This window comes from Halichoerus grypus, chromosome 2 (assembly GCF_964656455.1).
Source record: "Halichoerus grypus chromosome 2, mHalGry1.hap1.1, whole genome shotgun sequence".
Taxonomy (NCBI): Eukaryota; Metazoa; Chordata; class Mammalia; order Carnivora; family Phocidae; genus Halichoerus; species Halichoerus grypus.
The window spans coordinates 117,787,145-117,812,678 of record NC_135713.1 but is presented as its reverse complement, the minus strand read 5'-3'; the positions used below and the strand labels follow the sequence as shown (position 1 = coordinate 117,812,678).

The 25,534-nt window shown below is 45.7% G+C and overlaps 1 long non-coding RNA gene across 4 annotated transcripts in view; it reads left to right on the top strand.

Annotated features, from left to right (window-relative positions):
* The window catches only part of LOC118550948 (uncharacterized), a 36,260-nt gene extending 11,903 nt beyond the window's left edge, over nt 1-24,357 (top strand). The window contains exons 2-5 of one of the 4 annotated variants that reach the window (XR_013445822.1): nt 13,691-13,851; nt 15,003-15,114; nt 17,723-18,102; nt 22,339-24,357. This is a non-coding gene — a long non-coding RNA (uncharacterized LOC118550948). Of the gene's footprint in view, nt 1-13,690; nt 13,852-15,002; nt 15,172-17,722; nt 18,103-22,338 lie in introns of all 4 variants that reach the window. The other 3 variants (XR_004924810.2, XR_013445823.1, XR_004924811.2) reach the window with 3 other exon arrangements.
* Nucleotides 24,358-25,534: the final 1,177 nt, after the last annotated feature.

Below are 25,534 nucleotides of genomic sequence, written 5' to 3'. Positions count from 1 at the left end.
GCACCCTGGAAGGCTCCCTCATGTTCCTTTCCCATCAGTACCTTTCCTACAGGTAACCCTTATCCTGATCCCTATCAGCATAGCTTCATTTGGCCTGTTCTTGGCCTTCATGTAAATGGAATAATATAGTATGTACTTTTCAGTATCAGGCTTTTTCATTCAACATTAGGTCTGTGAAACTCATTCATGTTCTACCAGGTTGAAACGGTTTGTTATTTTTTATTGTTCTCTAGTATTCTGTGGTGTGAATAGGCAATACTTTATTTTACCCATTCTGATGCTGATGAACACTGGTGTTTTCCCAGGGTTGGGTTATTGTTCATAAAGTTATTGTTACTAAGCTATAATGATTTTGTGTGTGTACTTGGTGTACATAAACACACACTTCTATTAGTATATACCCAGGAAAGGAGCAGCTGGGTCATGGGGTGGATGCATGTTTTGCTTTAGTAATATCGCATGACATTTTTCCAAAGTGGTTGTTAGAATTTGCACCCCCATCAGCTGTGGACGAGTGTCTTGGTTGTCCCACATTTTCACTGACACTTGGTATTGTCAGTCCTTTTGATTTTACCTAGTTTAGTAGAGAGGCAGTCAGATTTTGCACTGAAAGTAATTCTTGGGGCGCGTGGGTGGCTCATTCGTTAAACGTTTGCCTTCGGCTCAGGTCATGATCCTAGGGTCCTGGGAATGAGCCCCGCATCGGGCTCCCTGCTCAGCGGGAAGCCTGCTTCTCCCTCTCCCACTCCCCCTGCTTGTGTTCCCTCTCTCGCTGTGTCTCTCTCTGTCAAATAAATAAATCTTAAAAAAAAAAAAAAGTAATTCTTAACATTTTCTTCTCTTTACAAGGTGACAAGACACCCACCTAGAGGATGTATAGAACATATACACAGGCAAAATAAAAACAATAAAAATACCCATCATCTCAAGTCAACTACTGTTAACCTTTTTTTCTTTTTTTTTTTTAAGATTTTATTTATTTGAGACAGAGAGCGAATAAGCAGAAGGGAAGGGCAGAGGGAGAAGCAGACTCCCCACTGAGCAGGGAGCCCAATGGGGAACTCGATCCCAGAACCCTGGGACTATGACCTGAGCTGAAATCAAGAGTCAGATGCTTAACCGACTGAGCCATCCAGGTGTCCTACTGTTAACTTTTGATATATATCCATCCTACATTTATTAGTGTATATACTGAAAAAGATGGCATCATACTACAATAATTTTTTTCTAACAATTTACCATGTTCCATCTTTCCGTGTCTATGAACATTGATCTACAGCATAGCTTTTAAAAGCTAAATGACGTTCCATTTTATGGATGTGCCATAATTTGATCAGTCCCCTTACTCTTGAGCATTTAGGCTATTACCAGTTTTTCACTATTACAAACAGTGTTGTAATAAGCGTCCTTGGCATTAAATCTTTTTTCTTGTCTTTAAAATTTTCCCAACAATGGAGTTGCTTGTTAAAAAGGCTGGCATGCATGTTTTGAAGGCTGCCAGTCTGTCTCCCTGAGCAGCTCCCTCCCCAGGCTTGACAAGAAAACCCTATCTCTTTTCAGTTAATGACATTTTGAAGGCAAGAGGGCAAGAGAATTTTCTCTAGAACACTGAGTTGCTCTTTTCCTAGATCTAAAGTGCAGGAGGCACTGGTTTCCTAAGAATGCCAGGTCAGTTAGTAATGCAGAAGCTCAGGCATGAATCATGTTCCTGGGGCAGAGAGGGAGCTGTTGGGTTTCCCAAGGAAGAGATATCTGGACCAAGAAAGGGGAATGTGTATTTGTGAGAGGGAAAGTGCTAACTAGGTGAGTCAGACAGTCCAGAGGGATCTCTTAGGTGAGGTCTGTAAAAAGGGTTTGGGGAATAATAGATCATTAGGTCTTGGCTGCTGTTAGGACTATAATCCATATCCCCAACAGCCTGCCTGTTAACCTCCATTTAAGTGGGTTGTTTTCTCTGTGGGAAAGAGAATAAATGTCTGGAAGCAGATAGAAGGACTTGTGCCCCTGCCCACTCCTTTGTTGAGCACTCTACAGAGAGGGGGGCTTATAGAAAGAAGCTGATAGAGCAATTCAAGATGGACACCCCAAGATTCAGGGCAAAACAGAACCACTTAAGGGCCCAGGTGATCTGCTGTAGCTTAGAAGCAGCCAATTCCATCCCCAACCCCCAGGAAACACTCTGCCCAGGGGCCTCTCACGATGGTTGATGCGGAGGTGATGCTTTCCCAAGGGGATTCAGGAGCCACAGTCAGGAAGTGGTGCCAAAGAGCAAAAAAAGGCAAGTAGCTGCCTAGTGACCACAGAGGGAGGCTGGTTTGTGTGCCCTTGTGAGGCTCCTCTCAGCACCTCCCAGACGGACCTGGGGCACTCTGAGGGGGGCAGAGGTTCCTCTGTTGCACATGTGGGGGCTAAGGAGGCTGGTAGCTGCCCTGCTCTAAAGTGGGCAATCCAAGAAAGAGCGAGAAGCAAGCTGCATGTCTTTTATGGCCCGGCCTCATGAGTCACAAACCAGCACTTACACCAACCATTATACTTGGTTATGTTACTGAGTCCAGCTGACACTCAAGGGGAGAGGAATTAAATTCCACCTCTTGAATGGGACAGTGTCATGGATATGCACATATTTTAAAACAACAGCAACCAACAGTACATCCTCACAGTCTATACTCTAGAAAACATTACTGGGAGTGGGGAAGAGAGTTATTAGTTAATAACTGTTGTTATGAGAACTGATTAACCATTTGGAAAAAAACACAACAAGAAAACAGAAACTTAGATCCCTACCTCACATTTTACACTAAAATAAATTCCAGATAGTTGAAATATTTAATTGTGCAAAAGTATTGGAAGAAAATTTAGATAAATCGAAGTAGGATGGGTGTGGGAGTCCTTAATTCTGTCATGTTCAAATTACTGCAAACTCAAGCTTTTAAGGGACGTGTTGATGGATTTATAAGAAATGACTTTCATTGGTTAAAAAAATGAAGTAGAGGAAGATATTGAATCATGGCATCCAAGCTTAGGCAACACAAAAGAGATGATTAGTCGATAGGATCACATGTGAAAATTAAACACATCAAAGGAGAAAAACCAAGCAAAAGACAAAGGAAAGCTGGACAGAAATTTTTGCCAGTTATAAGGCAGACAAGAACTAAACCCTTAGTAGAAAGAGCTTGTACAAATTCATGTGGGGAAAAAAAAAAAAAGGCTCTAAAACGTGTCCTGGAAGTATGTCTCTTCTCCTGGGTGCGTGGCTAGGAAGTGTGCAGGGAGAAGGCGAGTGTCTGCACTTCCACGGGCCATTCCACGGGGCCGGGATGCAGGGACAGTGAGTCCGTTGATTGCGGCTCTTTATTTCAGTTCCCAAAATGTCTGCCCATTATTTCTGGGCCTCACCCTTCAGTTCTCTCCTCTCTCACTCAGAGAAAGCTCGTTCAGATACTTCCTGTGCAATTTGTGACTCACAGCTAGATTATGGCCCAAGCAGTGCTGATTTCAGCAAGAAATCCTCCCACAGCATAAATTGGGTCCCTGTGATGCCCAAAGAGTGAATTGGAACTAGAAAGCCTGGGCTCCGTTCAGCACCTCCTTCTTATGCCCTTACTATGAATCTGGAGCCCTTTTTCTTTTTTTTTTTTTTTTTAAAGATTTTATTTATTTATTCATGAGAGAGAGAGAGAGGCAGAGGGAGAAGCAGGCTCCCAAGAAGCAGGGAGCCCGATGCGGGACTCGATCCCAGGACCCTGAGATCATGACCTGAGCCGAAGGCAGACGCTTAACCATCTGAGCCACCCAGGTGCCCTGCCCTTTTTCTTTTTTTAAGATTTTATTCATTTATTTGAGAGAGAGAGAGAGAGAGCACGAGTGGGGGAGGAGGGGGAGAGGGAAAAGCAGACATCCAAGCTTAGGCAGCACAAAAAAATGATTAATTGATAGGATTACATGTGAGCAAGGAGCCCAATGTGGGGCTGAGCAGGGAGCCCGATGTGGGGCTCAATCCCAGGACTCGGGATCATGACCTGAGCCGAAGGCAGATGCTTAACCGACTGAGCCACCCAGGCGCCCCTGGAGCCCCCCCCACCTTTTTTTTTTTTTAATCTGAGTGCAGATAAGAAGAAGCTGGACAAGAAGAAAAGGCATGGCCTAGAGATCCAAGTTTGGGGCCAGCTCTGCTACTTTTCGTCTCTGTGACCAGACAGGCCCCCCTCCAGCCCTAGGCCTCAGTTGCTTCCTGTGTAAAATGAGTCGGGGGACTGGGTGGTCCCCACAGGATCTTCCAGCTCCAACATCCAAGAACTCAGCTCATTTTCTCTTTTTCACATGTGGGCTCTGATAGCTGTTTGACTTTACTTGAGAAATTTTGGAAGTCCCTTGAGAGTCCTTCACAGATTTTGGAACCCATTGAGAGTAAAATAGAAAGTGCTTTCAATTATTGAAGTTTTCCCTCCATTTTCTAAAAAAGATTCCATTCCACTCATTTGGAAAAAGTAGAATTGCAACAGAGCCAAATGACTAAGGAGGCGATAGTTAGGTTAGGTGGTGAGTCTGACAAGGTCCCCATCTTCTGATCTGGCCATGGACGTGGGTGTGGGAGCCGGGGGGAGCCAAGAACTTTAGACTTCATTTTCCTGGACATGTGATTGATACAAGGATGGCATGACATGATTCTGGGAGAGAAGGTCTCTGTCCCTAGGTCTTAAACTATTCGTGGTGCTGTGAAGCTGAGAGGCTGTAGGTCTGAGCACCGGGCAGCCGTCATTCTTATACATGGAAAGAACCGGATGCAGAAGGAGGCCAAGCAGAGGCTACTGAGGTGAGAGGTGGAGAGAGTGTCATGGAAACAGGACATCAAAGAAATAAGAAACAAGAGGGAGATTCAGAGGGGAATGGAGAGAGAGAAAGAGAGAGAACTTCACCTTGAAGCTGAAGCCTTGGTTCCTGTAACTTCCCCTTACAGTTTGTAAGCTACCTGACTATCTTCCTAGCTACGTGAGTAAATACATCCTCTCTTTTCTTCAGATAGTTTGAATTTAGAAGTGTCCTGAATAATGTACTTGTGTATCTCCGGGAAGTTCTTCTTAAATTGTAAATGTGTTATCCAGCGGGATGACACATGAAACCAGTAATGTAGGTTAGGTTTTCAGATAAGCTGTGATTACTACGTAGAACAGAGATACATTTTGACAAAGAAGATAAAGCAAGTGTATCGCTAGAGAAAAGAGGTATTGCTAGAAAAGGGGGGAATCCTCATACGCTGCTGGGGGGATGGAAAATGGTGCAGCCACTGTGGAAAACAGCTTGATACTTCCTCAAAAAATTGAACATATGGGGCACCTGGGTCGTGTAATCGATTAAGCATCTGACTCTTGGTTTTGGCTCAGGTCATGATCTCAGGGTCGTGAGACTGAACCCCGAGATAGGCTCCGCGCTGGGTGTGGAGTCTGCTTAGGCTTCTCTCTCTCCCTCTGCCCCTCCACCCCCGTCCCCCACTTGCACACTCTCTCTCTAAAAACAAAAAAAAAACCCCTTGAACATATGTTGTGGAATTTAAGAAGCAAAACAAATGAGCGAAGGGAAAAAAAAAAAGAGAGACAAACCAAAAAACAGACTCTTGAGAACAGACTGATGGTTACCAGAGGAGAGGTGGGCGGGCTGGGGGTAGGGCAGAGTATGGGGAAATAGGTGATGTGTAAAAAGTGCACTTGTTGTGACGAGCACTAGGTGATGAATGAAAGTGTTGAATTACTATACTGTACATCTGAAACTAACATAATGCTATATGTTAGCTACACTGGAATTAAAATAAAAATTAAAAAAAACCTGAACAAATGTTATCTCATGACCCAGCAATTCCACTCCTAGTTGTATACCTAAGAGAATTAGAAAGATATTCACACAGAAACCTATACATGAATGCACATAGTAGGATTATTCATAATAGCCAAAACCAATTTCCATTAATTGATGAATGGATAAACAAAATATATCTGTATGATGGAATATTACTCAGCCATAAAAAGGAATGGAGTTCTGATGCATGCAACAACATGGAGGAACTTTGAAAATATGCTAAGCGGAAGAAGCCAGTCACAAAAGGCAACGTATTGCATGATTCCATTTATACGAAATATCCGGAACAGGCAAATCTATGGAGACAAATTAATGGTTGCCGGGGCTGGGGTAAAGTGACTTGTACACTTTAAAATGGTGAATTTTTTCCCAAGAACCCCCCAAAAAGGTGAATTTTTGAGGTGCCTGGCTGTCTCAGTCAGTAGAGCATGCGACTCTTGTTCTTGCGGTTGTAGGTTTGAGCCTCCCGTTGGGTGTAAAGATTACTTAAAAATAAAATCTTTAATAAAAAAATAAAAATAAAAAATAAAAGGATGAATTTTTGATGTGTGAATTACATCTCAATTTTTATAGAAGGATTACTCTTATCCTGGTCATTCCCATCTTTATATCGTACCGTGGTTTGATACGCATTTTGTGGTTTGACTCTGATTCTCCCCCAGACATCCCTCTTCTAGTCCCCCATCCCACTCCAAATCCTCCACAATATTTAGAACCCCTGGAACACTCCCTGGTATGAATAGGAACTGGGGCTTGCTTCCCTTTCAAAAGAGCTACACCCTTTTGCTTGCACAGTTATTTTATTGGGTAAAGGACCAGTCTTATCAACTCAAAGGGGATAGACAGCAGGGGACTGAAACTAATTCACAATTTTGTTTAAATTTACTTGTCAAAGGCAGAAATATTCAATTTCATGCATACTCCCAATTCCCTGCCCTGGGAGCAGATTTCCAGGAAGCAATTATGTAGAACAAAATGTAATGGGTAACAGGGGGTGCCTGTGAATTATTCATAATCCCATAATGATCTTAACCCATTTTTAACATTACCTGCTATTGGTGTTAGCTTCTGGAAAGTTCCCAAAGTAAGCAGCAGAGAAGCTTCCTTTAGCTCTGCTTCTATAACCATAAACCTGCTGCCTTTCCCCAAACCACCTGAATACTTAAAAGAGGCCTGGGATCCCTTTCCTCCCTGAGTCTACAAAGCAAAGGTAAATGCTGCGTTACAGACTCCATCTTGCTCACCCATCAATCCCCCTTCCTATCTTCCAGGGTGGTTGGCGTGGCGTAACGCCCAACAGGGTGCCTCGCTCCGAGAAGGCACCCAATATTTACTTGGTTTGGATTATTGGAATGAATGAACGATGGAAAGAATGAGATATTTGTAGTAAAGAATACCTGGGCTAAGTAGTTTTGCGATTTACCAGCTGTGTGATTTAGGCAAGTGTCCTGCCCTCATTTTTGTTGTTGTTGTTTTCATCTGTAAGATGGAGAAAATAATACCCGCTTTGTGGAGTTCTTGGAAGAATTTGAGAGCATAATAATAAGTGTTCAGTAAGCAGTAGCTGTTATTTTAGTCTTTCTTTCTACTAGCAGTCCTGTAACTTCCCCACCTCTGGTAAACAATAGGGAATCAGCCAAAGCTTTCTTAGGATCCAAAGATTACCACACCTGAGTGTGTATTGGAATCACCTGCAAAGGTTTTTTAAACTATACATTTCCAGATTCTGCCTCTGGAGATTCTGGTTTAGTAGGAATAGGACGGGGCCAGAGAATATATATTTTTGGTTTTTTGTTTTTGTTTTTTAAGATTTATTCATCCATTTGAGAGAGAGAGAGCACGCATGCACAAGCAGGGGAGGGAGAGGGACAGGCACACTCTGGGCTGAGCATTGACTCCGATGTGGGGCTTGATCTCACGACCCTGAGATCATGACCTGAGCCAAAACCAAAAGTTGGATGCTCAACCGACTCAGCCACCTAGGTGCCCCTTGGTTTCTTTTTTTAAATTAAGGTAAAATTTACCTACAGGGAAACGCACAGATCTTCAGAGTATAACTGGGTAAGTTCTGGCAAATGTATGCATACAGAACATTTCCATGGCCTCAAAAAGTTAAATCAATCCCCATCCTGCATAGATCACCACTCTTTTGATTTCTATCGCCATAGATGGGTCTTTCCTGTTCTTGAATGTCATATCAATGGATGTGTCCGGTTTCTTTTTTTCTTTTGCTTCTCATAAAGTTTTTGGGATTTATCCATGTTGTTGCATGTATCATATCCATAGTTCATTACTTTTTATTGCTGAGTAGTATTCCACCCTGTGGCTATACCTCAGTTTGTTTCTCTCTTTACCTACTGATGGGGCTTTTGGCTATTATGAATAAAGCTGCCATAAATATATTTTCATTTATTTTTTAAAAGATTTATTTATTTTAAAGTGAGAGAGAGAGAGAGCAAGCGAGCGAGCAGGGGGTGGGGTGGGCAGAGGGAGAGAGAATCTCCAGCAGACTCCCTGCTGAGTCCGGAGTCTGAAGCAGGGCTCTATCCCACTACCCCAAGATCATGACTTGAGCTGAAATCAAGAATCAGCTGCTCAACTGACTGAGCCACCCAGGTACCCCTGGTGTTTTCATTTATTATGGTCAAATACCAAGGAGTGCGATCGCTGAGTAATAGCATAGGGATGTGTTTAATTCTACTTATAAAAGCCTTTCATGTGATGCTGATGATCACCCAGATTGGGGAATTCCTGAGGTAGGGGAGGATCAACCCTGATGACTGATGTTTTGTTCAGTTTTTATTTCATTATACAGGTGTCCTTCTTTTACCAGGGAAACGTTATCTATTCTCTCTCTCTCTCCTGAGGAGCCCAACCCTCCTCTCTCTTGCTTGCCAGTACCTTACCAGAGAAGAGAGTTCCTAGCCAAGGATCCCCATGAGTCTCTTGAATTATGTCATCCAAATAGTTCCAGGAAGCGGTGGGGGTGAACGGACTCAGAGGAGGCTGCCCACTGACAAGACTTGCTCTAACCTTGGGATTGCTTGCTTAGGATGAAAGGCCAACCGTCCAGTCACTTGGAAGGGTAATCTGTTTCCAGGGGGCCACAGCAGTTCCCCCACCTGATACAGGGGCAGGCCTGGGGCACTTCGGAACCGAGGTCTTTGGTAGACCATGTGCAACTCCAAGGGAAGAGACGTGGCAGAGCCGTGTAGGCTGGTCAGGCTCAAGAAATTGGAATCAGAGTTGGGAAAGAAGAAGTTGTCAAAACACAACCATTTTGTTCCAAGGGTCATGCTGGTTCTTGGCTCAGGAATGATATATATATTTTTTCTTTCTGAAATTGCTTTTCCTTTGGGGGATTATTAGAATTTCACAATAGGGGTGAGGACATTTGGGAACCAAAGTGATGCTCTAATTCAGTGTTTCCCAAAGGGTGGTAGATGTGTATGGTACTCAGGATGGTTTCAGGGATTATACAGATGAGTAAAATTAAAAATAAGTATTTGTAGAAAAAATAAAACTAGCACATTAAATATGTGATTTCATAGATATGTTGCTTATTGTGAAGCCAAGTTAAAAAGGTAATTCAATTTTCAGAAAAATGTGAAGTATATAATAGTATAGGTGATACTCAGGGGTGTTTGGAGGTGCAGATGAGAGGCCAGGGTTCAGAAAACTGCCTTTGTTGAACCATATCTTTGATGGATGGAAACCCAAGGCCCCAGGATGCAAGTGACTTGCACGAAGTCACACTTCATCAGAGCTAGGACCAGATCCCCAAACTTACCTGGTTCCTGGCCCAGGGCTCATTCCACTAACCTATTACTTCCCTTTTGTAAGAACGGGAAGGGATGTCAATGACCATGTAGCCTAGCCCCTGATTCAAAGTCAAATACATTTGCAGAAATAGCCTACAGTTTGATCAGACCACAAAGGCAGAAGGACTGCATTAATAGGTCCAGGCTCCAGGAAATCTGAGGTAATGAGAAGGAACCAGACTTCTAAGGAACAAACACCAGGATCTTTGTAACTCTCCTCACGTGAAATCTTTGGGGGCAGAAGAGGACAGAAGCAGAAGGGACAGCTCTTTTCCCCATCTCTGCCTCCCATCCCTCCAGAACATTGAAAACGGCCTCTAATAGAAGGTGCTAGAGCCATGCTGCGTGAGTGCCCTACGTGGGCAGTTTACCCGTGCACAGGTTTTTAGAGGCCATAGAAAAAGAGCTCTGATTGTTCACTGAAATAGCTTCAGGCATCAGGCAACGTGTAAGGGCATGGCTTCCCAGATGACTGTCATCTTTGAGTCTTTACAAATCCAGCAGGGAGATTCAGAGGCGGCAACTCTGTCAGAATTCTAGCATTTGCTGACCCCCACCCCAGTGAGAGTGAAAAGGGCAGGCCCTGGGAATGCAAGCACAGATTCGAGCTTTCTCAGCTGGAAAATATAACTGACAGTGGGCGTGGCCGAGAGGGTCCACCTTACCCTTTCTCTTCTCAGAATGAGATCTTGTGTCCCTTGCTGAGGCATCCCCGACCTCTACAGTCTGGGAGCCGTTCATTCTTCCTCTGTGTCACCCTCAGGGTGTTGGACTAGTATGTGACCTGCGGAGCCTATCCCTCAAAAGAAGTCTCAGGGATCCAAGCATGAGACCCCATCTAACGTCAGAAGAGATGTAGTGGGATATACCATGTGCAAGTTGTCCTGACTTACAAGATCTCAGCACCGAGGGGGACAGCACTTATCCTGGGGCCAGAGAGGAATCTGTGCATGGACCCCTCTAACCCCACCTCCTGTCCTCACTATGGCCGGTGGAAATAGGAGCCCTAAGAATTTGATAGTGGGTAAGTTAAGCAAGTAATACAGTACCATAGCTTCTCCTGACTTCTGTAGGCTCAGAATGAAGGTTCTTTTATTTAGCAAAGCACCTTTATGTGTTTTTAGGATATGCCAGGGTAGGCTCAGGAATCTGATTTGAGTGGAGGTGGAAAGCTGAATACCTCTGCATTAGAAAGTAACAAGGAATTTCACGGTTCCTGCTGGGAGCTCCAAGAGAAAGGTCAAGGAGGGAGGGAAATCATGTGATTTCCTTACAGTGAGCACTAAGGATAGAAGGCAGTGAGAACTGTTTCTATTTGTGGAACATACCATGGTCTTCTTCTGAGCTATGCCGTGTTCCCCATCTGTTACCCCCTAGATCTTCATAAAACCTGCTGTACCCAACAACTTTGAGTCATGCATGGGGTGGGTGGGACTACACATGAGGGTGACACAGGTGAGGTGGGCAGAGAAGCCTCCAGAGCAGAGGGTGACCTTGAGTTGGGACTGAACTGGGGCATAGGGCCAGGTCTCAGGAACAGAACTGAGACCATAAAAGTAAGAAAGCAGAAGTGCAGGTGGGTCAGGATGAGGGTGAGGGGTGGAGGGGCACACACTTAGATGGGTCTCCCTCTGTAAGGGGGGTCTGGAGCCTGGAACTTCCTGCCTTTCCCAACCACAAAGAACTAACGGGGAACTCAGGAGCCTCCTTATTAGTCCTCTGATCCCATCCCAGCCTTTGCTGGTTAGTCGAGCTGGGAACTTTTGACCTGGGCCAACAAGTGGCTTCCTTTGGAGTTATGGTCTTAGAATGGGAGAATGCTTGAGATCAGGCTGGCTTCCATGACTGTGGCTCGGAAAAATAAAACTCACAGGGTCTGTCAGCAGCCACACTGCCTGTCTTGTGGGAAAAGCCACTGGAAGGAGAAGGAGGGGAGCTGACTGCTGGGGAGACGGAAGAGATGGCGATGGAGTCCAGACGACTATCAGGCCTCGACCCCCAGCGGCGTCACTGCCTGAAGATCCTTTTCCCTAAGTTTAGCCTCTGCCACTTGCATACAGAAGTGCCCACTGGGCACAAAGCATCACTCCCTGCCCCCCTTCCTCCTGTGTGGAGTGAGGGGAGGAACTTGGATGAAGACAGAGGAAAATGTCCCTCCTAGGATCAGAGCTCCTCAGCTCCTTTATCTTCACCACACTTACCACTCCCCAAATCATGTTTATCTGTTTACTTTTATCACCCGTCTCCACTAGGAAAACAAAGTTCCATGCTGGCTTATTTAATGTGGTGTCCCTAGTGCCTGGAACATAGTAGGTGCTCATGAGTCACTGGACGAATAAATCAGGCTTAAAATCAGGCCACCGTAGACCCCCTCCAAGGTCACAATTACAGCAAAAAGATCTCAGTGCCAGACACTGAGTCCCGGATGTCCGAAATGTGCGTGTCCAAGTTATCTGCCCATCAGGGTGCACGAGTATGCTGGGGGCAAGGCTGGATACACAATCGGTGCTTCATAAAGCACAGAGAAAGAGCCAGCAGCCGAGTGGGACGAGGGGCTGCTGGGAGGGGAAGTTCGAAGCAGATTACAAAGGCTTCATCAGGAGCGGGGCACTGGAAGGCAGCTGTAATGAGAAAGCGTGGGCATTCGCAATTGCCTGGAGGTCAGAAGGGCGGCGCTGGCCGGCTGGGAGCTCGGCCGGAAATGGACGCGGAGGCGCTGCGGTCCTGGCCTGACATAATTGGACAGAGACCAGCAGCCCGTTGCCATGGTAGCAGCCAATCCGAGGAGCAGCTTCTGCGGGCGAGGACTCAAGGTTTCTAAAGAAGGGGCTAAAAAAGCCGCCTTTGTTCCCACTCTGAGCTACTTGCTGTCAGACCCCTGTGGGGGTGAGGTGGCGCGGCGCCAGAGCCAGCAACTGCGGGCCACGGTGGCCGGGAAGGGGGGCCGCGGGAGGACTCGCGGGGCTGGCTGGCCTTGGGGAAGCAAAATGTGCCGCTCCATGGAGCTGTCTGTGCCTCCCGGGGCAGAGCAGCGGCCAGCGGCTTGCGTGTCAGGGCCTGAGAGCGCGGCTTGGCCTCCTGGCAGCGGTGTGGCCCCGGGAACGACCAGGCCTCCGGTTCCCTACATGGCCAGAGGGACTGTACTGACTTTCAGGGTGGTCGTCAGGGTGGAGACAAGGGATGCGCGCCACGGACTCAGAGAGTGGTAAATACTCTTGCCGTGGTTTTGACAAATGATGCAAACGGCTTCTCAGCAGCTCCCTCAAAGGGCTCTTAGCTCCTGGGGATTAAAAGCCAGGTCTGGCTTCTTTAAGGGGACCAAGAAGATAGCCAACAGAGACTCAGAACCTCCAGGAGGTGACCGTTCGGACTAACAAAGTTGTATTTAAAAAGAAAACATTCTTCAGACTGTTTTGAGAGCTGTGCGCCATCAGAGAATCCTTCTCCTTTGTTCTTCTGGCCAATTTTGTGGGCCTGGACAGGATACAGAGATGAGGCTTTCCTTCCACAGCGGGAGAGCGAAAACAGAGGAGAGGACTCTGAAGGGAGAGCTTCCTCCGATGTTCCCGGGAGGTGGGGCTGCAGGGGCCAAGGAGGGCGCTTTGCTTGCCCCGGGACAGGCCAGAGGCAGACAGAGCAAGGGCACGGCTCCGCACCGAGCCTCCCCTTTTCCTCGCCCTCGCAGAAGTGCTGGGAGACGCAGACATCCCTCTTCGGACTCTGGTGCAGTCCTCTGTTGCTATGGCAACTCAGTGGGCTCTCTGGTGGGTGGAAGAAGGGCAGCGGGTCTGCCCCTTTGCTGTGGCAATCAAGGCATTTCTGAGACATCCCCTCTCCCATCTCCGGCGGCCCTGGGAAGCCCTGGGGCCCTGGGGGCCTCCCTCCTTGCTCCAGCCTGTACCCGTCTCAGTGAGGAACCAGGCTCCTGTATGGAGAGACAGCTCCCTTGGGACCCTCACTCAGAGTGCGTCTTCCAATCACACGTTCCTCTGGAGGTTTCCTCTCCATTTGCTTTGTAGATGTGGTCTGTTCATTCGTTCAGCCAACTGGGGACTGTGGGCCTCCTGCGCAAGGCGCCGGCTGCAGAGCAGTGAACGAGACCAAGTGCCTGCCCATGTGGAGCTCACGGTTTTGTGGGGCACAGACAGGAAACACATGCACACAGAGAGAGACTTGGAAGGTAATACACAGGGTGGTATGAGCCGGAGAAATTGGAGGGGTGGGCTGATTAGCGTGGGGTGCTCCAGGAAGGCCTTTCCTGCCCTGCAGTGGGCAAGCTGAGAAGGAGCCACTTCTCCTTCTCCTTGTGGGTGTGAGGAGTGTTCCAGGGAAGAGCCAGCGCAGAGGCCCAGGGCGGGTGGCGTGGTGGTTAGAGGAGGAGGGGGGTGAGTTGTGAGGCCACAGAAGACGCAGCTGGAGAAGCAGCAGCAGGGAATTGGACAGAGTCTTATCGGCTTTGCCATGGAGCCTGGGTTCACTCTGAAGGCAATGGGAAGCACTGATGGGTTTTAAGCAGGAGAGGGAAGTGATCTGGTTTGTTTTCCAAGGCCTCTGCTAGCGTGGTGGCTGATGGACTTTGGGAAGGCAGGCGTGGAAGCAGGGGGCCAGCTGGGAGACTGCCGCAGTGCCCTGGGGGGGAGCTCATGGTGGCCTGGCCCAGAGTACTGGAATGGTAGAATTTGTAGGGAACCCCAACTGGACTTGCTGGGCACCTAGGGGTGGGGGTAAGGGAAGGGTGCTGTGACCCCTCTCCTTCACTCACCAATCTCAGTGAAATCGTTGGTTTTGGAAGAATATAGAAAGAATAGTTGAAATGATGAGCGTGGGGAGAGAAGTGAGAATAGAGAAGCCCCTAGTGGATTTGAGAACAGGACAGGGACAGGACGTGACCAGGAAAACAACTTTGGAATCTACAGAAATCTTGGGAAGGGAGCTGCCTTGCCATGTGCTGTGAATGGGAAAAGAAGCCAGTTATTTGAATGTTGAAAGATTAGGAACAACCTAAATGCTCATCAAGAGGAAGATCCTTGCATAAACTATGGTACATCCATACAACAGAATCGTAATGTGATGGATATAAAGGACAAAGTGCCCACTCCATACCCTGAAGTGGAAATAGGGCCAAGCAAAATGTTAAATGAGCAAGCAAGTTGTACAGTACAAAGAATATGATCCCACGTAGGAAAACACAACAATCTTCCCCACAAAGCAAAAGGCTTAAAACACCCAAGCTATGGTAGACACTTCTGGGTAGAGAGCTGGCATGGGTTTGGGGAATAAAGGGGATTTTTTAACTTCAACTGATTTAGTCAACCTTTTTTTTTTCTGCAGAAATATATTCATGTATTTTCTATGCAATTAAAAATGACTTAAAAGCTCTAAAAAGAAACAAGGGTCCTGAGTGATGTGCAGAGGAAGGCTGGTGCTGATCGTCTGACCACAGGTACTGCCCAGTTGGCCCCGGACACCAGCTGCCCTTCCCCAGGTGATGAGCTCCAGGGTCAGTAAATATGAATAAATATGGGCCCAACTCCCCAGCCCCAAGTCAGACAGTTTTGTTTCAGCGGGGACAAAACCCCTCAGGCCCATGAAGAATCCCAGGGGCACAGCCCAGCCATGGTTCGTGACAGTCACATGTAATGAACCTGGACCTCAGGATAAATTGTTCATTGAAAAAGCAAGGTGGGGGTGGGGCGAAGCAAGGCAAAGGACACTGGGAATTAATTCCACTATTTGAATGAAAATAAAAACTGTGAATATGCAGGCTTATGTATGCATAGACTACTTTTAGAAACTAGTGATTGCTTCTCAAGAGGGCAGCAGGGTAGCTGAAAGACAGGGGTGGGAAGGAGCCTTAATTACAGGTATTTTTGTACCTTTGGAACTTTGAAATATTATGTGTTGCCTAATTTAAAGTAAGTGCTTTTTTTTTTTTTTTTCCTGAAAGTTTGTATCTCTTGACCCCCTTCACCATTTCGCCTGACCTCCCACCCCCCACCTCTGGCAATGATCATTCTTTTTTATCTGTGAACTTATTTTTTTTGTTGTTCTGTTTTGTTTAGATTCCATCTATAAATGAGAGCATATGGTATTTGTCTTTCTCTGACTGGCTTATTTCACTTAGCATAATGCCCTCAAGGTCCATTCATGTTGTTGTAAATGGCAAGATTTCGTTCTTTCTTATGGTTGAATAATATTCCACACAAACGCATTCTTTTTCTCTATCCACTCATCCATCCATAGACACTTGGGTTGTTTCCGTGTCTTGGCTATTGCAAATAATACTTGCAATGGACACGAGTTAGTGTTTTCATTTTCTTCTGATAAATACCCAGAAGTGGAATTGCTAGATCCTATGGTGGTTCTATTTTTAATTTTTTGAGGAACTCCCACACTGTTTTCTTTAGTGGCTGCACCCATTTTCATTTCTACCAACAGTGCACAAGGGTTCCCTTTTCCCCACATCCTTGTCAACACTATTTCTTGTTTTTTTGATAATAGCCCTTCTAACACATATGAGGTGATATCCCACTGTGGCTTTGATTTGCGTTTCCCTGATGATGAGTGATGTTGAGCACGTTTTCATGGACCTGTTGGCCATCTGTATGTCTTCTTTGGAAAATGTGTATTCAGATCCTCTGCCCATTTCTTTCTTTCCTTTTTTCTTTTTTCCTCTGTCCATTTCTTAATCTGATTTTTTTTTTTTTTTTTGCTATTGAGTTACATGTATTCTTTATATGTTTTGGATATTAATCCTTTATCAGATATATGATTTGCAAATATTTTCTCCCATTCAGTGAGTTGCCTTTCCATTTTCTTGATGATTTTTTTGCTGTACAGAGGCTTTTCAATTTGATGTTGTCCCACTTGTTTATTTTTGTTTTTGTTGACTTTGCTTTTGGTGTCAGGTCCAAAACATCACTAACACTGACGCCAAGGCACTTACTGCCTGTGTTTTCTTGTAAGAGTTTTATGGTTTCAGGTCTTACGTTTAAGTCTTTAATTCATTTTGAATTAATTTTTGAGTATGATGTAAGATAGCCGCCCAGTTTCATTCTTTTGCATGTGGCTGTCCAGTTTTCCCAACAGGATTTATTGAAGAGACTGTCTTTTCCCCTTTGTATGTCTTGGGTCTTTTATTGTAAATTAATTGACCATATACATGTGGGTTTATTTCTGGGCTCTCTCTTCTGTTTGATTAATCTAAAAGCCTTTTTTTTCCTCCCTGTATATCTGTTTTAATGCCAATACCATACTATTTTGATTATTATAGCTTTATAATATAGTTTAAAATCAAGGAGGGGCGCCTGGGTGGCTCAGCTGGTTAAGCATTTGCCTTCAGCTCAGGTCATGATCCCAGGACCCTGGGATGGAGTCCCACGTTGGGCTCTCTGCTCAGCGGGGAGTCTGCTTCTCCCTCTCTCTCTGCCCCTCCCCCCTACTTGTGAGCTCTCTCTCTCTCTCAAAATAAATAAAATCTTAAAATAAAATATAAATACATAAATGCATAAAGAACTAAAATCAGGGATTATGACGCCTCTGGCTTTGTTTTTCTTTCTCAAAAAAATAATTACTTAAAAGACATATTTTTAAGTTTTTTATTTATTTTAATTTTTAAAAAAGTAATCTCTGCCACCAGTGAGGGGCTGGAACTCATGATTCTGAGATCAAGAGTCATATGCTCTACCAACTAAGCCAACCAGGTACCCCAAAATACATTAAAAAAAATAAAAAGAAGTATATTAAACCACGAAGGAAAAGCGATCAGAAAGGGCCTTTTTTTCTAAATTGTGAGGACATGATTGGGGGAAGCCCCCTTGACTTAGGACCTAGGGGCCAGTGCTGGGGTAATATTGACACACAGGCTACTGTGTTAGGTAATGACTCAGTTTCTCCTAATGCACCTGGGAACGCCCTTTCAGTGATCCAGAAATCGTCTTGATGCTGTGGTAGAGCACCTCGGCCGGCATCTGTGCCTCAGTTTCCTTTCAGAGTTTTTAGGATAATAAAACGCTCTTTTTATTTTACGCTATGGTTGCTTCATACCACAGGACTGATGCTTCCAAGACACAGCTGGGAAAGCATGCTGCGGCCGCGTGCCCAGGAGACATATCCTATAGACCCGGCCACGCCGGCTCCTTTGCGGAATGAGGCAGGACCTGAGTAAATACACCTTGCTGTGTACCACGGGGAGCCCATAGTACTGTCCTGTTCCAGTTTACAGATCGTCGTAAGCCACCCTCCTTTGGGAGAGTGTCCGCGCACACGGCCGCACGCGCCCACACACACTTCCTCGCCATTAAGTGCTCCTTCCATGGGGAGCTAAGGACAATGGGGAGCCGTTGGAGGGTTTCCAGCCGAGCAGTGACCAGGTCGGATCTGCGTTATTCAAAGATGGCTTCCTGCAGTGTGGAGAGTAGAGGGGAGCAAGGTGAGGCCGGAGCCGAGCAGGGGAGGAGAAGTGGGGGTGGGGGGGTGCTGCCGCAGCGGGCCAGGCGGCAAGCGGTGGTGGTGCGGAGCAGCGGAGTGGGTGGGCTCGGTGAGGTGACAGAAGCGCCGTGGACTTCGTAAGGTGCCTTCCGTGCACACGCCCTGTGACCACCGTACCTCAGGCCCCGGCCACTCAGCGCGGGCAGAGACGACAGGCCCCCCTCAGAAAGAGCTGAGGAGCGAGGAGGAGGGGTCATACTCAGGTTGCCCCCTCTCCTGCAAGTCTCGGGGCGCCAGGAGGAAAACCTGACTCCCCGGCACCTCTAATGTGGCGCTGACAACAGGGCTGGCGGAAGGTCGCAGCCCCCGAGCTCACGCAGCGCTCCTCTGGAGGAGTCCCCGGCGAACGGCCCGGGCAAGCTCTGCGGGCGCTGGAGCGGCAGCGCTGGGGGCTGCGACACCCCGCCCCGCAAGCAGGGGGGACGGGGTGGGGGCGGGGGAGGCCGGCTTCTAGGCTTGACTTCCTCCTCCACCTTCTGTAGTCAGCCTTCTCAGGCCTGTCAGGCTTATCCCTGAACTTCTTGGGACCTCAGTCTTTGTGTCTGGGAAAGAGGGATTATCATCCTTCTTGTGGAATTGAACATGACCCAAACAAATTATGAAATGCCGTTCTTCTTGCAACACGGAAAGCAACAGTCTCATAAAGTGATGATTTTCAGGGTGTGCTCCTGGGGCCACTGTAAGGAGGGGGTGGGGTGGGGGGTGGGACTCCAGACATCCCACTTCCCTGGTCGACAGGACAGCTCCATTCTTCAAAATGTTGGAATTTGAGTAAGATTTCATTTGAACAAATGAGGGGTCTTGCTGCTAAAACAGTTTAAAAACCACTATGGTGAGGGCGCCTGGGTGGCTCAGTTGGTTAAGCGACTGCCTTCGGCTCAGGTCATGATCCTGGAGTCCCGGGATCGAGTCCCGCATCGGGCTCCCCGCTCAGCGGGGGGTCTGCTTCTCTCTCTGACCCTCTTCCCGCTCGTGCTCTCTGTCTCTCATTCTCTCTCTCTCAAATAAATAAATAAAATCTTTTAAAAAAATTAAAAAAAAAAAAAAAAACCACTATGGTGGGGCGCCTGGGTGGTTCAGTTAGTTAAGCATCTGACTTCGGTTCAGGTCATGATCTCAGAGTCCTGGGATGGAGCCCGCAGTGGAGCCCTCCTCCAGCTGAGGCTCAGTAGGGAGTCTGCTAGTCCCTTTCCCTTTCGCTCTACCCCTCCTCCTCCCCCACCCCCTGCTCATGCCCACATGTACTGGCACTCTCTCAAATAAATAAATCAATAAAATCTTTTTTAAAAAAGATTTTATTTATTTATTTGACAGAGAGAGAGCAGGAGAGTATAGGCAGGGGGAGCGGCAGAGGGAGAGGGAGAGGGAGAAGCAGGCTCCCCGCTGAGCAGGGAGCCTGATGCAGGACTCAATCCCAGGACTCTGGGATCATGACCTGAGCCAACGCCGTCGCTTAACCAACTGAGCCACCCAGGTGCCCCATAAATAAAATCTTAAAAACAAAAAACCCACAATGACACAGCATTCCTCCCTGGGCACTTCAGATGTCTGACCTTAATCCAGGGATGGCAAATAAATCACCCACCACATATGAAGCCTGTGCCTGTGGCAGACATAACTAATGGATCACAGGCCCTTTCCTGCTGGACTTTAATGAAACCTCAGAATTATTTGCAACGCAACACTTGGAGCTACCAGTTCCATCCATAAGCATGTGAGATGAAACTGATTTTCCACTCTCTCGAATTTTCATTGTAGGTTGACCTTGAGCATCCAGTTGAATTGAAGACAATAGCTGCTCTAAACTTCATTTAGATAAAAAAAGTGTGAATACAAAGTTTGCTTTTGTCTTAGTCAGTTCGGGCTGCTATAACAAGATATCACAGACGAGGTGGCTTAAGCATCCGTCATTTACTTCTCAGAGTTCTGGAAGCTTCAGGTCCAGGATCAGGGTGCAGGCAGGTAGGGTTCTGGTGCAAGCCCTCTTCCTGGTTTACAGATGACACCTTCTTGCTGTATCCTCATGTGGCAGAGAGAGAGATTGTCTCTCTTGACTCTACTTGTAAAGGCACGAATCCTATCATTAGGGTTCTACTTTCACGACCTAATTACCTCCCAAAGGCCCCACCTCCAGTACCACTGGGGATTAGAGCTTCAACATACGAATTCTGGGGAGACACAAACACTCAATCCATAGCAGCTTTCCGAGATTTGTCTTACCAATATGTATTTAAGAAACTAAGATGTTCCTTTTGATCATTTACAGAGGGCCCTTCATCCTCATGTGCCCCACCTACCTCTCATTTCACATGTGCAAATCATACTCATCCTTTAAATTCTTTTTCTTTTTCTTTCTTTCTTTCTTTCTTTCTTTCTTTCTTTCTTTCTTTCTTTCTTTCTTTCTTTCTTTCTTTCTTTTCTTTCTCTCTCTCTCTCTCTCTCTCTCTTTCTTTCTTTCTTTCTCTCCCTCCCTCTCTCTCTCTCTCTTTCTTTCTTTCTTTTTAGAGAGGGAGGTGGGGAGGGGCAGAGGAAAAGAGAATCTTAAGCCAGCTCCACACCCAGGGCAGAGCCCAACTCTGGGCTCCATCTCACAACCCTGAGATCATGACCTGAGCCAAAATCAAAAGTCAGATGCTTAACCAACTGAGCCACCCCCTCTTCCTTTAAAATCCTAAATCAGATGCCTCCTAGTTACCTTCTCCCTGAAGGTGAATTTTCTTCTCTGAATTTTCACAGCATTCTATTTGCTTTGCTCATGGCATTTAATACCTTGTAGTGTTGGGTTTTTGTTGTTGTTGTTGTTGTTGTTGTTGTTGTTGTTGCTGTTGCTGTAAATGCCTTGTGTTTCCATTTAGACAGTGAGCTCTGTGAAAACATGACTGCCATCTGGATAGATATTTGTATTGTTTCAGAGTAGCCCAGTAGTTAGTATTTGCTGAAAGAATGAATTGACATGAGGAAGTCTGAGGGCTAGCCCAAAAGGCTATTTCGTTTTGTTAAACTACAACTGGAAGCATACTTGAGTTCTATGGGGAACTGAAAGCAGTTGCTGAAATGTAGATTCTAGGGGCGCCTGGGTGGCTCAGTTGGTTAAGCATCTGCCTTTGGCTCAGGTCAGGGTCCTTGCTCAGTGGGAAGCCTGCTTCTCCCTCTGCCTGCTGATCTTGTGCTCTCTCTCTCTCTGACAAATAAACAAACAAAATCTTAAAAAATAAGTAAATAAAAAATAAATAAAATGTAGGTTCAGGAGGATAGGTGATCTTGGTTTGTTCATGGCTGCTTGCTTCACTCATGGCTGGAACAATGCCTGGCATAGAGTAAGCCCTCCCCTCAATTTATTTTAGTAGAATGAATAAAAGAATGAACAAATTAGGGTTTGAGAAAATACTGTAGCCTGGCAGTGACTTCTCTTGTGTTTATCTCACATGAGGTAAGGTATTAAATGATTAACAGGGTTTAGCCACTTTTGAAACCAGCTGGACAATTGCCTGGTTATTTCTATGGAAACGTGCACATTTCACATTTTTCCACACAGGTAGGAACTGACAGGAGGATGTTATGTAATTGAGATTGACTTCCACCTCTAACTGGGAACTTATATACTCTTGCCTTGTGGAAATCTGAGTAGATGCGGTCCTTTAAAGGATGAAAATATTCTGCATATTTAAAAATTTATAGTTGGGGGCGCCTGGGTGGCTCAGTTGGTTAAGCGACTGCCTTCGGCTCAGGTCATGATCCTGGAGTCCCGGGATCGAGTCCCGCATCGGGCTCCCTGCTCGGCGGGGAGTCTGCTTCTCCCTCTGACCCTCCCCCTTCTCATGCTCTCTCTCTCTCTAATAAATAAAATAAAATATTTAAAAAAAATAAAAAAAAAATAAAAAAAATAAAAAAAATAAAAATAAAAATTTATAGTTGTTATCAAAATAGCTCCTGAAAATTCTCTTATTTTTCCTGTGTTTGGCAAATGAAGAGTTCTATCTTCATTTGCTTTACTGCTGATTGTGCAGAAACTCACTGATGGAGAAATCCACATTCGGCGTGATATGGTAACATTCCCAATCTCCAGGCAAAATACTGTCATCAGAAAGGTGGCTTTTTTTTTTTTTTAAGTTCTCCTGGTTTTATGAGCTCTCACTTTTTTTTTTTTAATTAACATATAATGTATTATTTGTTTCAGGGGTACCGGTCTGTGATTCATCAGTCTTACACAATACACAGCGCTCAAGAAAGGTGGCTTTTTAAAGCCTGATATTTGCAATCCACTGTTTGGCACATAGTAGGTGCTTGAGTAAACATCAAATTTGTGTACTTAGTGATTCAACAAATATTTATCCAATGCCAGCCCTCCACTTGAGGTTACCAACATTAAATTCAGGTCCTAAGAACATTATTGGTGTTGTCTCTCAGAGTCAAGTTGGCTAATTAATGTGGGCACGCTATTATTTTCTTGACTGGCCTAGTACTGCCAAATGGCTCAATTAAAGCAATAAAACTGAAGAGGGCTTGATCTTCCTTTAACATGTATCATCAACAGGGGCTCAGTTCTGTGCTAAAAAGGCTTGAGTAAAGATTTTATTGGGCCCTTTGCCTACTCAAACTAGTCTATAACCATTAGCTAGTTAATCCAAATAGGCCCTCAGGGAGGCCTGACAGAGCCATTATCTTTACATTACTGGAAGCCAGGTGGCTTGTTCAAGGCTGCGGAATAAGGTCAGAGCTGGTTTACACTGGGGGCAGAGGAGAGTCCAGCCCTTCTTTGTCAGGGTTGGTCAACTGCTTCCTCCCTAGGCATTTGCACATCTGTCTTTATTTTTCCCCCTTAAAAGGAGCTCCATTTTTGCCACCTTGCTCCCTTGCCCTCATTTCACTATCCTCTCTTCTCAGACACCTTGCCCCAAGAAGTCTTCACGTGAAAGTTCTGGTCCCTGGACACTTGGATGGCCTTCTATTTCAGAAATTACCCCAAACTGATATGCAGACCTTAGCAGCTAAAGCTTTGGTGTCAGGCAACTTGGGTTCAAATCTTGGATTTATTGCTTAGTAACCATGTGACTTCAAGGCAAGTCACTTAACATTTGTCAAACCTCAGTTTCCTCCTTTACAAGATGGGGGTGTTAATAATAGTACTAACCTATGGTGTTGCTACAAAAATTGAATAACGTAACGTCTGTAAGCACTTAGCACATTGCCTGGCACACAAGAAATGCCCGATGTATAAGTAGCTATCAATGTACTAGGCAGCCATCACAAATTGCCTCTAGACAAAAAAATTAGACTTCTAAACCAGTCACATCTTGTCTTTTCAACCCAAGTCATCTGAAAAATCAATAACCAGAATAGAAACCGGCCTCTCCAAGTGAGATGGAGCAGATCTAACCTGTATACAACTGTGTTGGCTAGAACTTGGGGGAAAAAAATGAAAAAGAAATACGCCTTGTACTGCTTATTTACCTGGATGCAGCGAACTGAAGAGAAAGCAGATACTCTTTGGAGAGATGCATTTATTACCTTTGGGAGGCTGAGCTGAAGTGCAGCTGAGCAGCCAGGATTTTGACATTTATCTGTTTTCCCGATGCTTTATGGACTCTCTATAAAACCAGTCTAATGACCTTCCTACCAAGGCTGAACAATTTGCTGATGGAGCTGTAGGTTTCTGTGGGCCTTTTGTGTGTGTGTGTGTGTGTGAGAGAGAGAGAGAGAGAGAGAGAGGCTTTAATTTCATTTCTGGAATAAAGGAAGTGCAAAGACATTAAACTCTGGATCCATCAAAGAAAGAACTCTGTAATTGCAATTTGGCAGCAAAAGTGCTTGTGCTATGTGCACTTTGAAAGCCAGTGATGATTAATCCTGCACATTTATCAGAGCCCAAGAGCAGATGCACAGTAATGACAACTGCGTCAGGCGAGAGAATGTTGTTTGATCATTACGGACTTGGACCTGCTGGGATGTACATGAGTAGCAGCCTCAACCAGATCTCAGCCAAGAAGTCTCAACCTGCCTGTCCAGCATGGCAGCCACTAGCTGCCCTTGAAATGTGGCTGGCCCGCACTGAGATGTGCCGTAAATATAGATTTTCAAAGCTGGATTTCAAAGACTTCATACGTAGAAAAGAATGTAAGATATTTGTCAATTGCATATGTTAAAGTAATAATATTTTGGATATGTTGAGTTCAATAAAATAGATTATTAAAGTTAATCTCATCTGTTTCTTTGTATTCCTGTAATGCATCTGCTGGAAAATGGTAAATGACGTATGCGGCTCACATTTGTGCATCACGTCATATTTCTGTTGGATGGCGCTGCTCTAGTCAGAGACTAACAGGTGAGGCAGACACATCTCCGGTTTGTTCCCCCCGCTCACAAAGATTCCTCTTTTTCAGGCGACTGCCTTTGTCCCCATCGCACAGTTGAGTGGTCTCCTCATTGCCATCATGCTGGGGTTTTTTGACTCAAGGATGGATGCCTGACTCAAGTCTGTCAGTCAGACTGCTTCCCTGGGAAGCTGGCCTGGGAGCCGGTGCTGGGAGCTGCAGCATGTCACATGGGCGGCCACGGTTTCCTGCTCCATGTGTCAGAAAAGCACACGGAGCTGATCTTCAAGGAGAAAGTTAAAAATGAAGCACATGCGTAGGTTTAGAAAGAGACAAAACATGGGGAGTCCTGCTTGGGTTTGAGACTCTGGTTACAATGTATATTTGGCCCAGCTAGGTTCTCATCCCTGGGTCCTGTGAGATATCCCGGATCCTTCTCATAAATGTCAACTTTTTCACTCCCTCTACCTCAGGTGGGTCTCTGACTACCAAAAGAGTCTGTATGTCAAATCTACTTTTCTCTTTCACCCCAGGTCCAACCTGAAATAGATTTCCTCTGAAGTTCGTGAAGCTTAAGCCTTAGAGCCACTCACCTCCCTTGCGAAGCTTCCTTCCAAAGCCCCATGTTATATATGTACGTTAATATTCTTTTCCTTAAAGAGGGCCCCCCAAACTGTATATGTCTCAGGCAGTATAAAATGTAGATTTACCCTCTGTATGCATTCCTCTCTGTGCTTGCAAATTTAACCCTTTGGTGATTTCAGGAACATTATTCCTTCATAACAACAACTCATACCTACCTTCTTAGGACCTTTGACAATCCTCCCTTTGCCAGCCGTGTTCTTCCCCAGACCTTTGTGGAGTTGGCTCCTCCTTATGGATCAGGTCTTACGTTCAGTGTTACCTCCTCCAAGATGCTTTCCTTGGATAGCCCACCCAGGGAACTCTGTGTCTCTATCACATCATCCTCTTTTATTTTCATGAAATTTCTTGTGTATTCATTTATTTGCTTATTGTCATTTCCTCCTGTTCTTTCTAAAATGCAAGTGCTTTAAGAGCAGG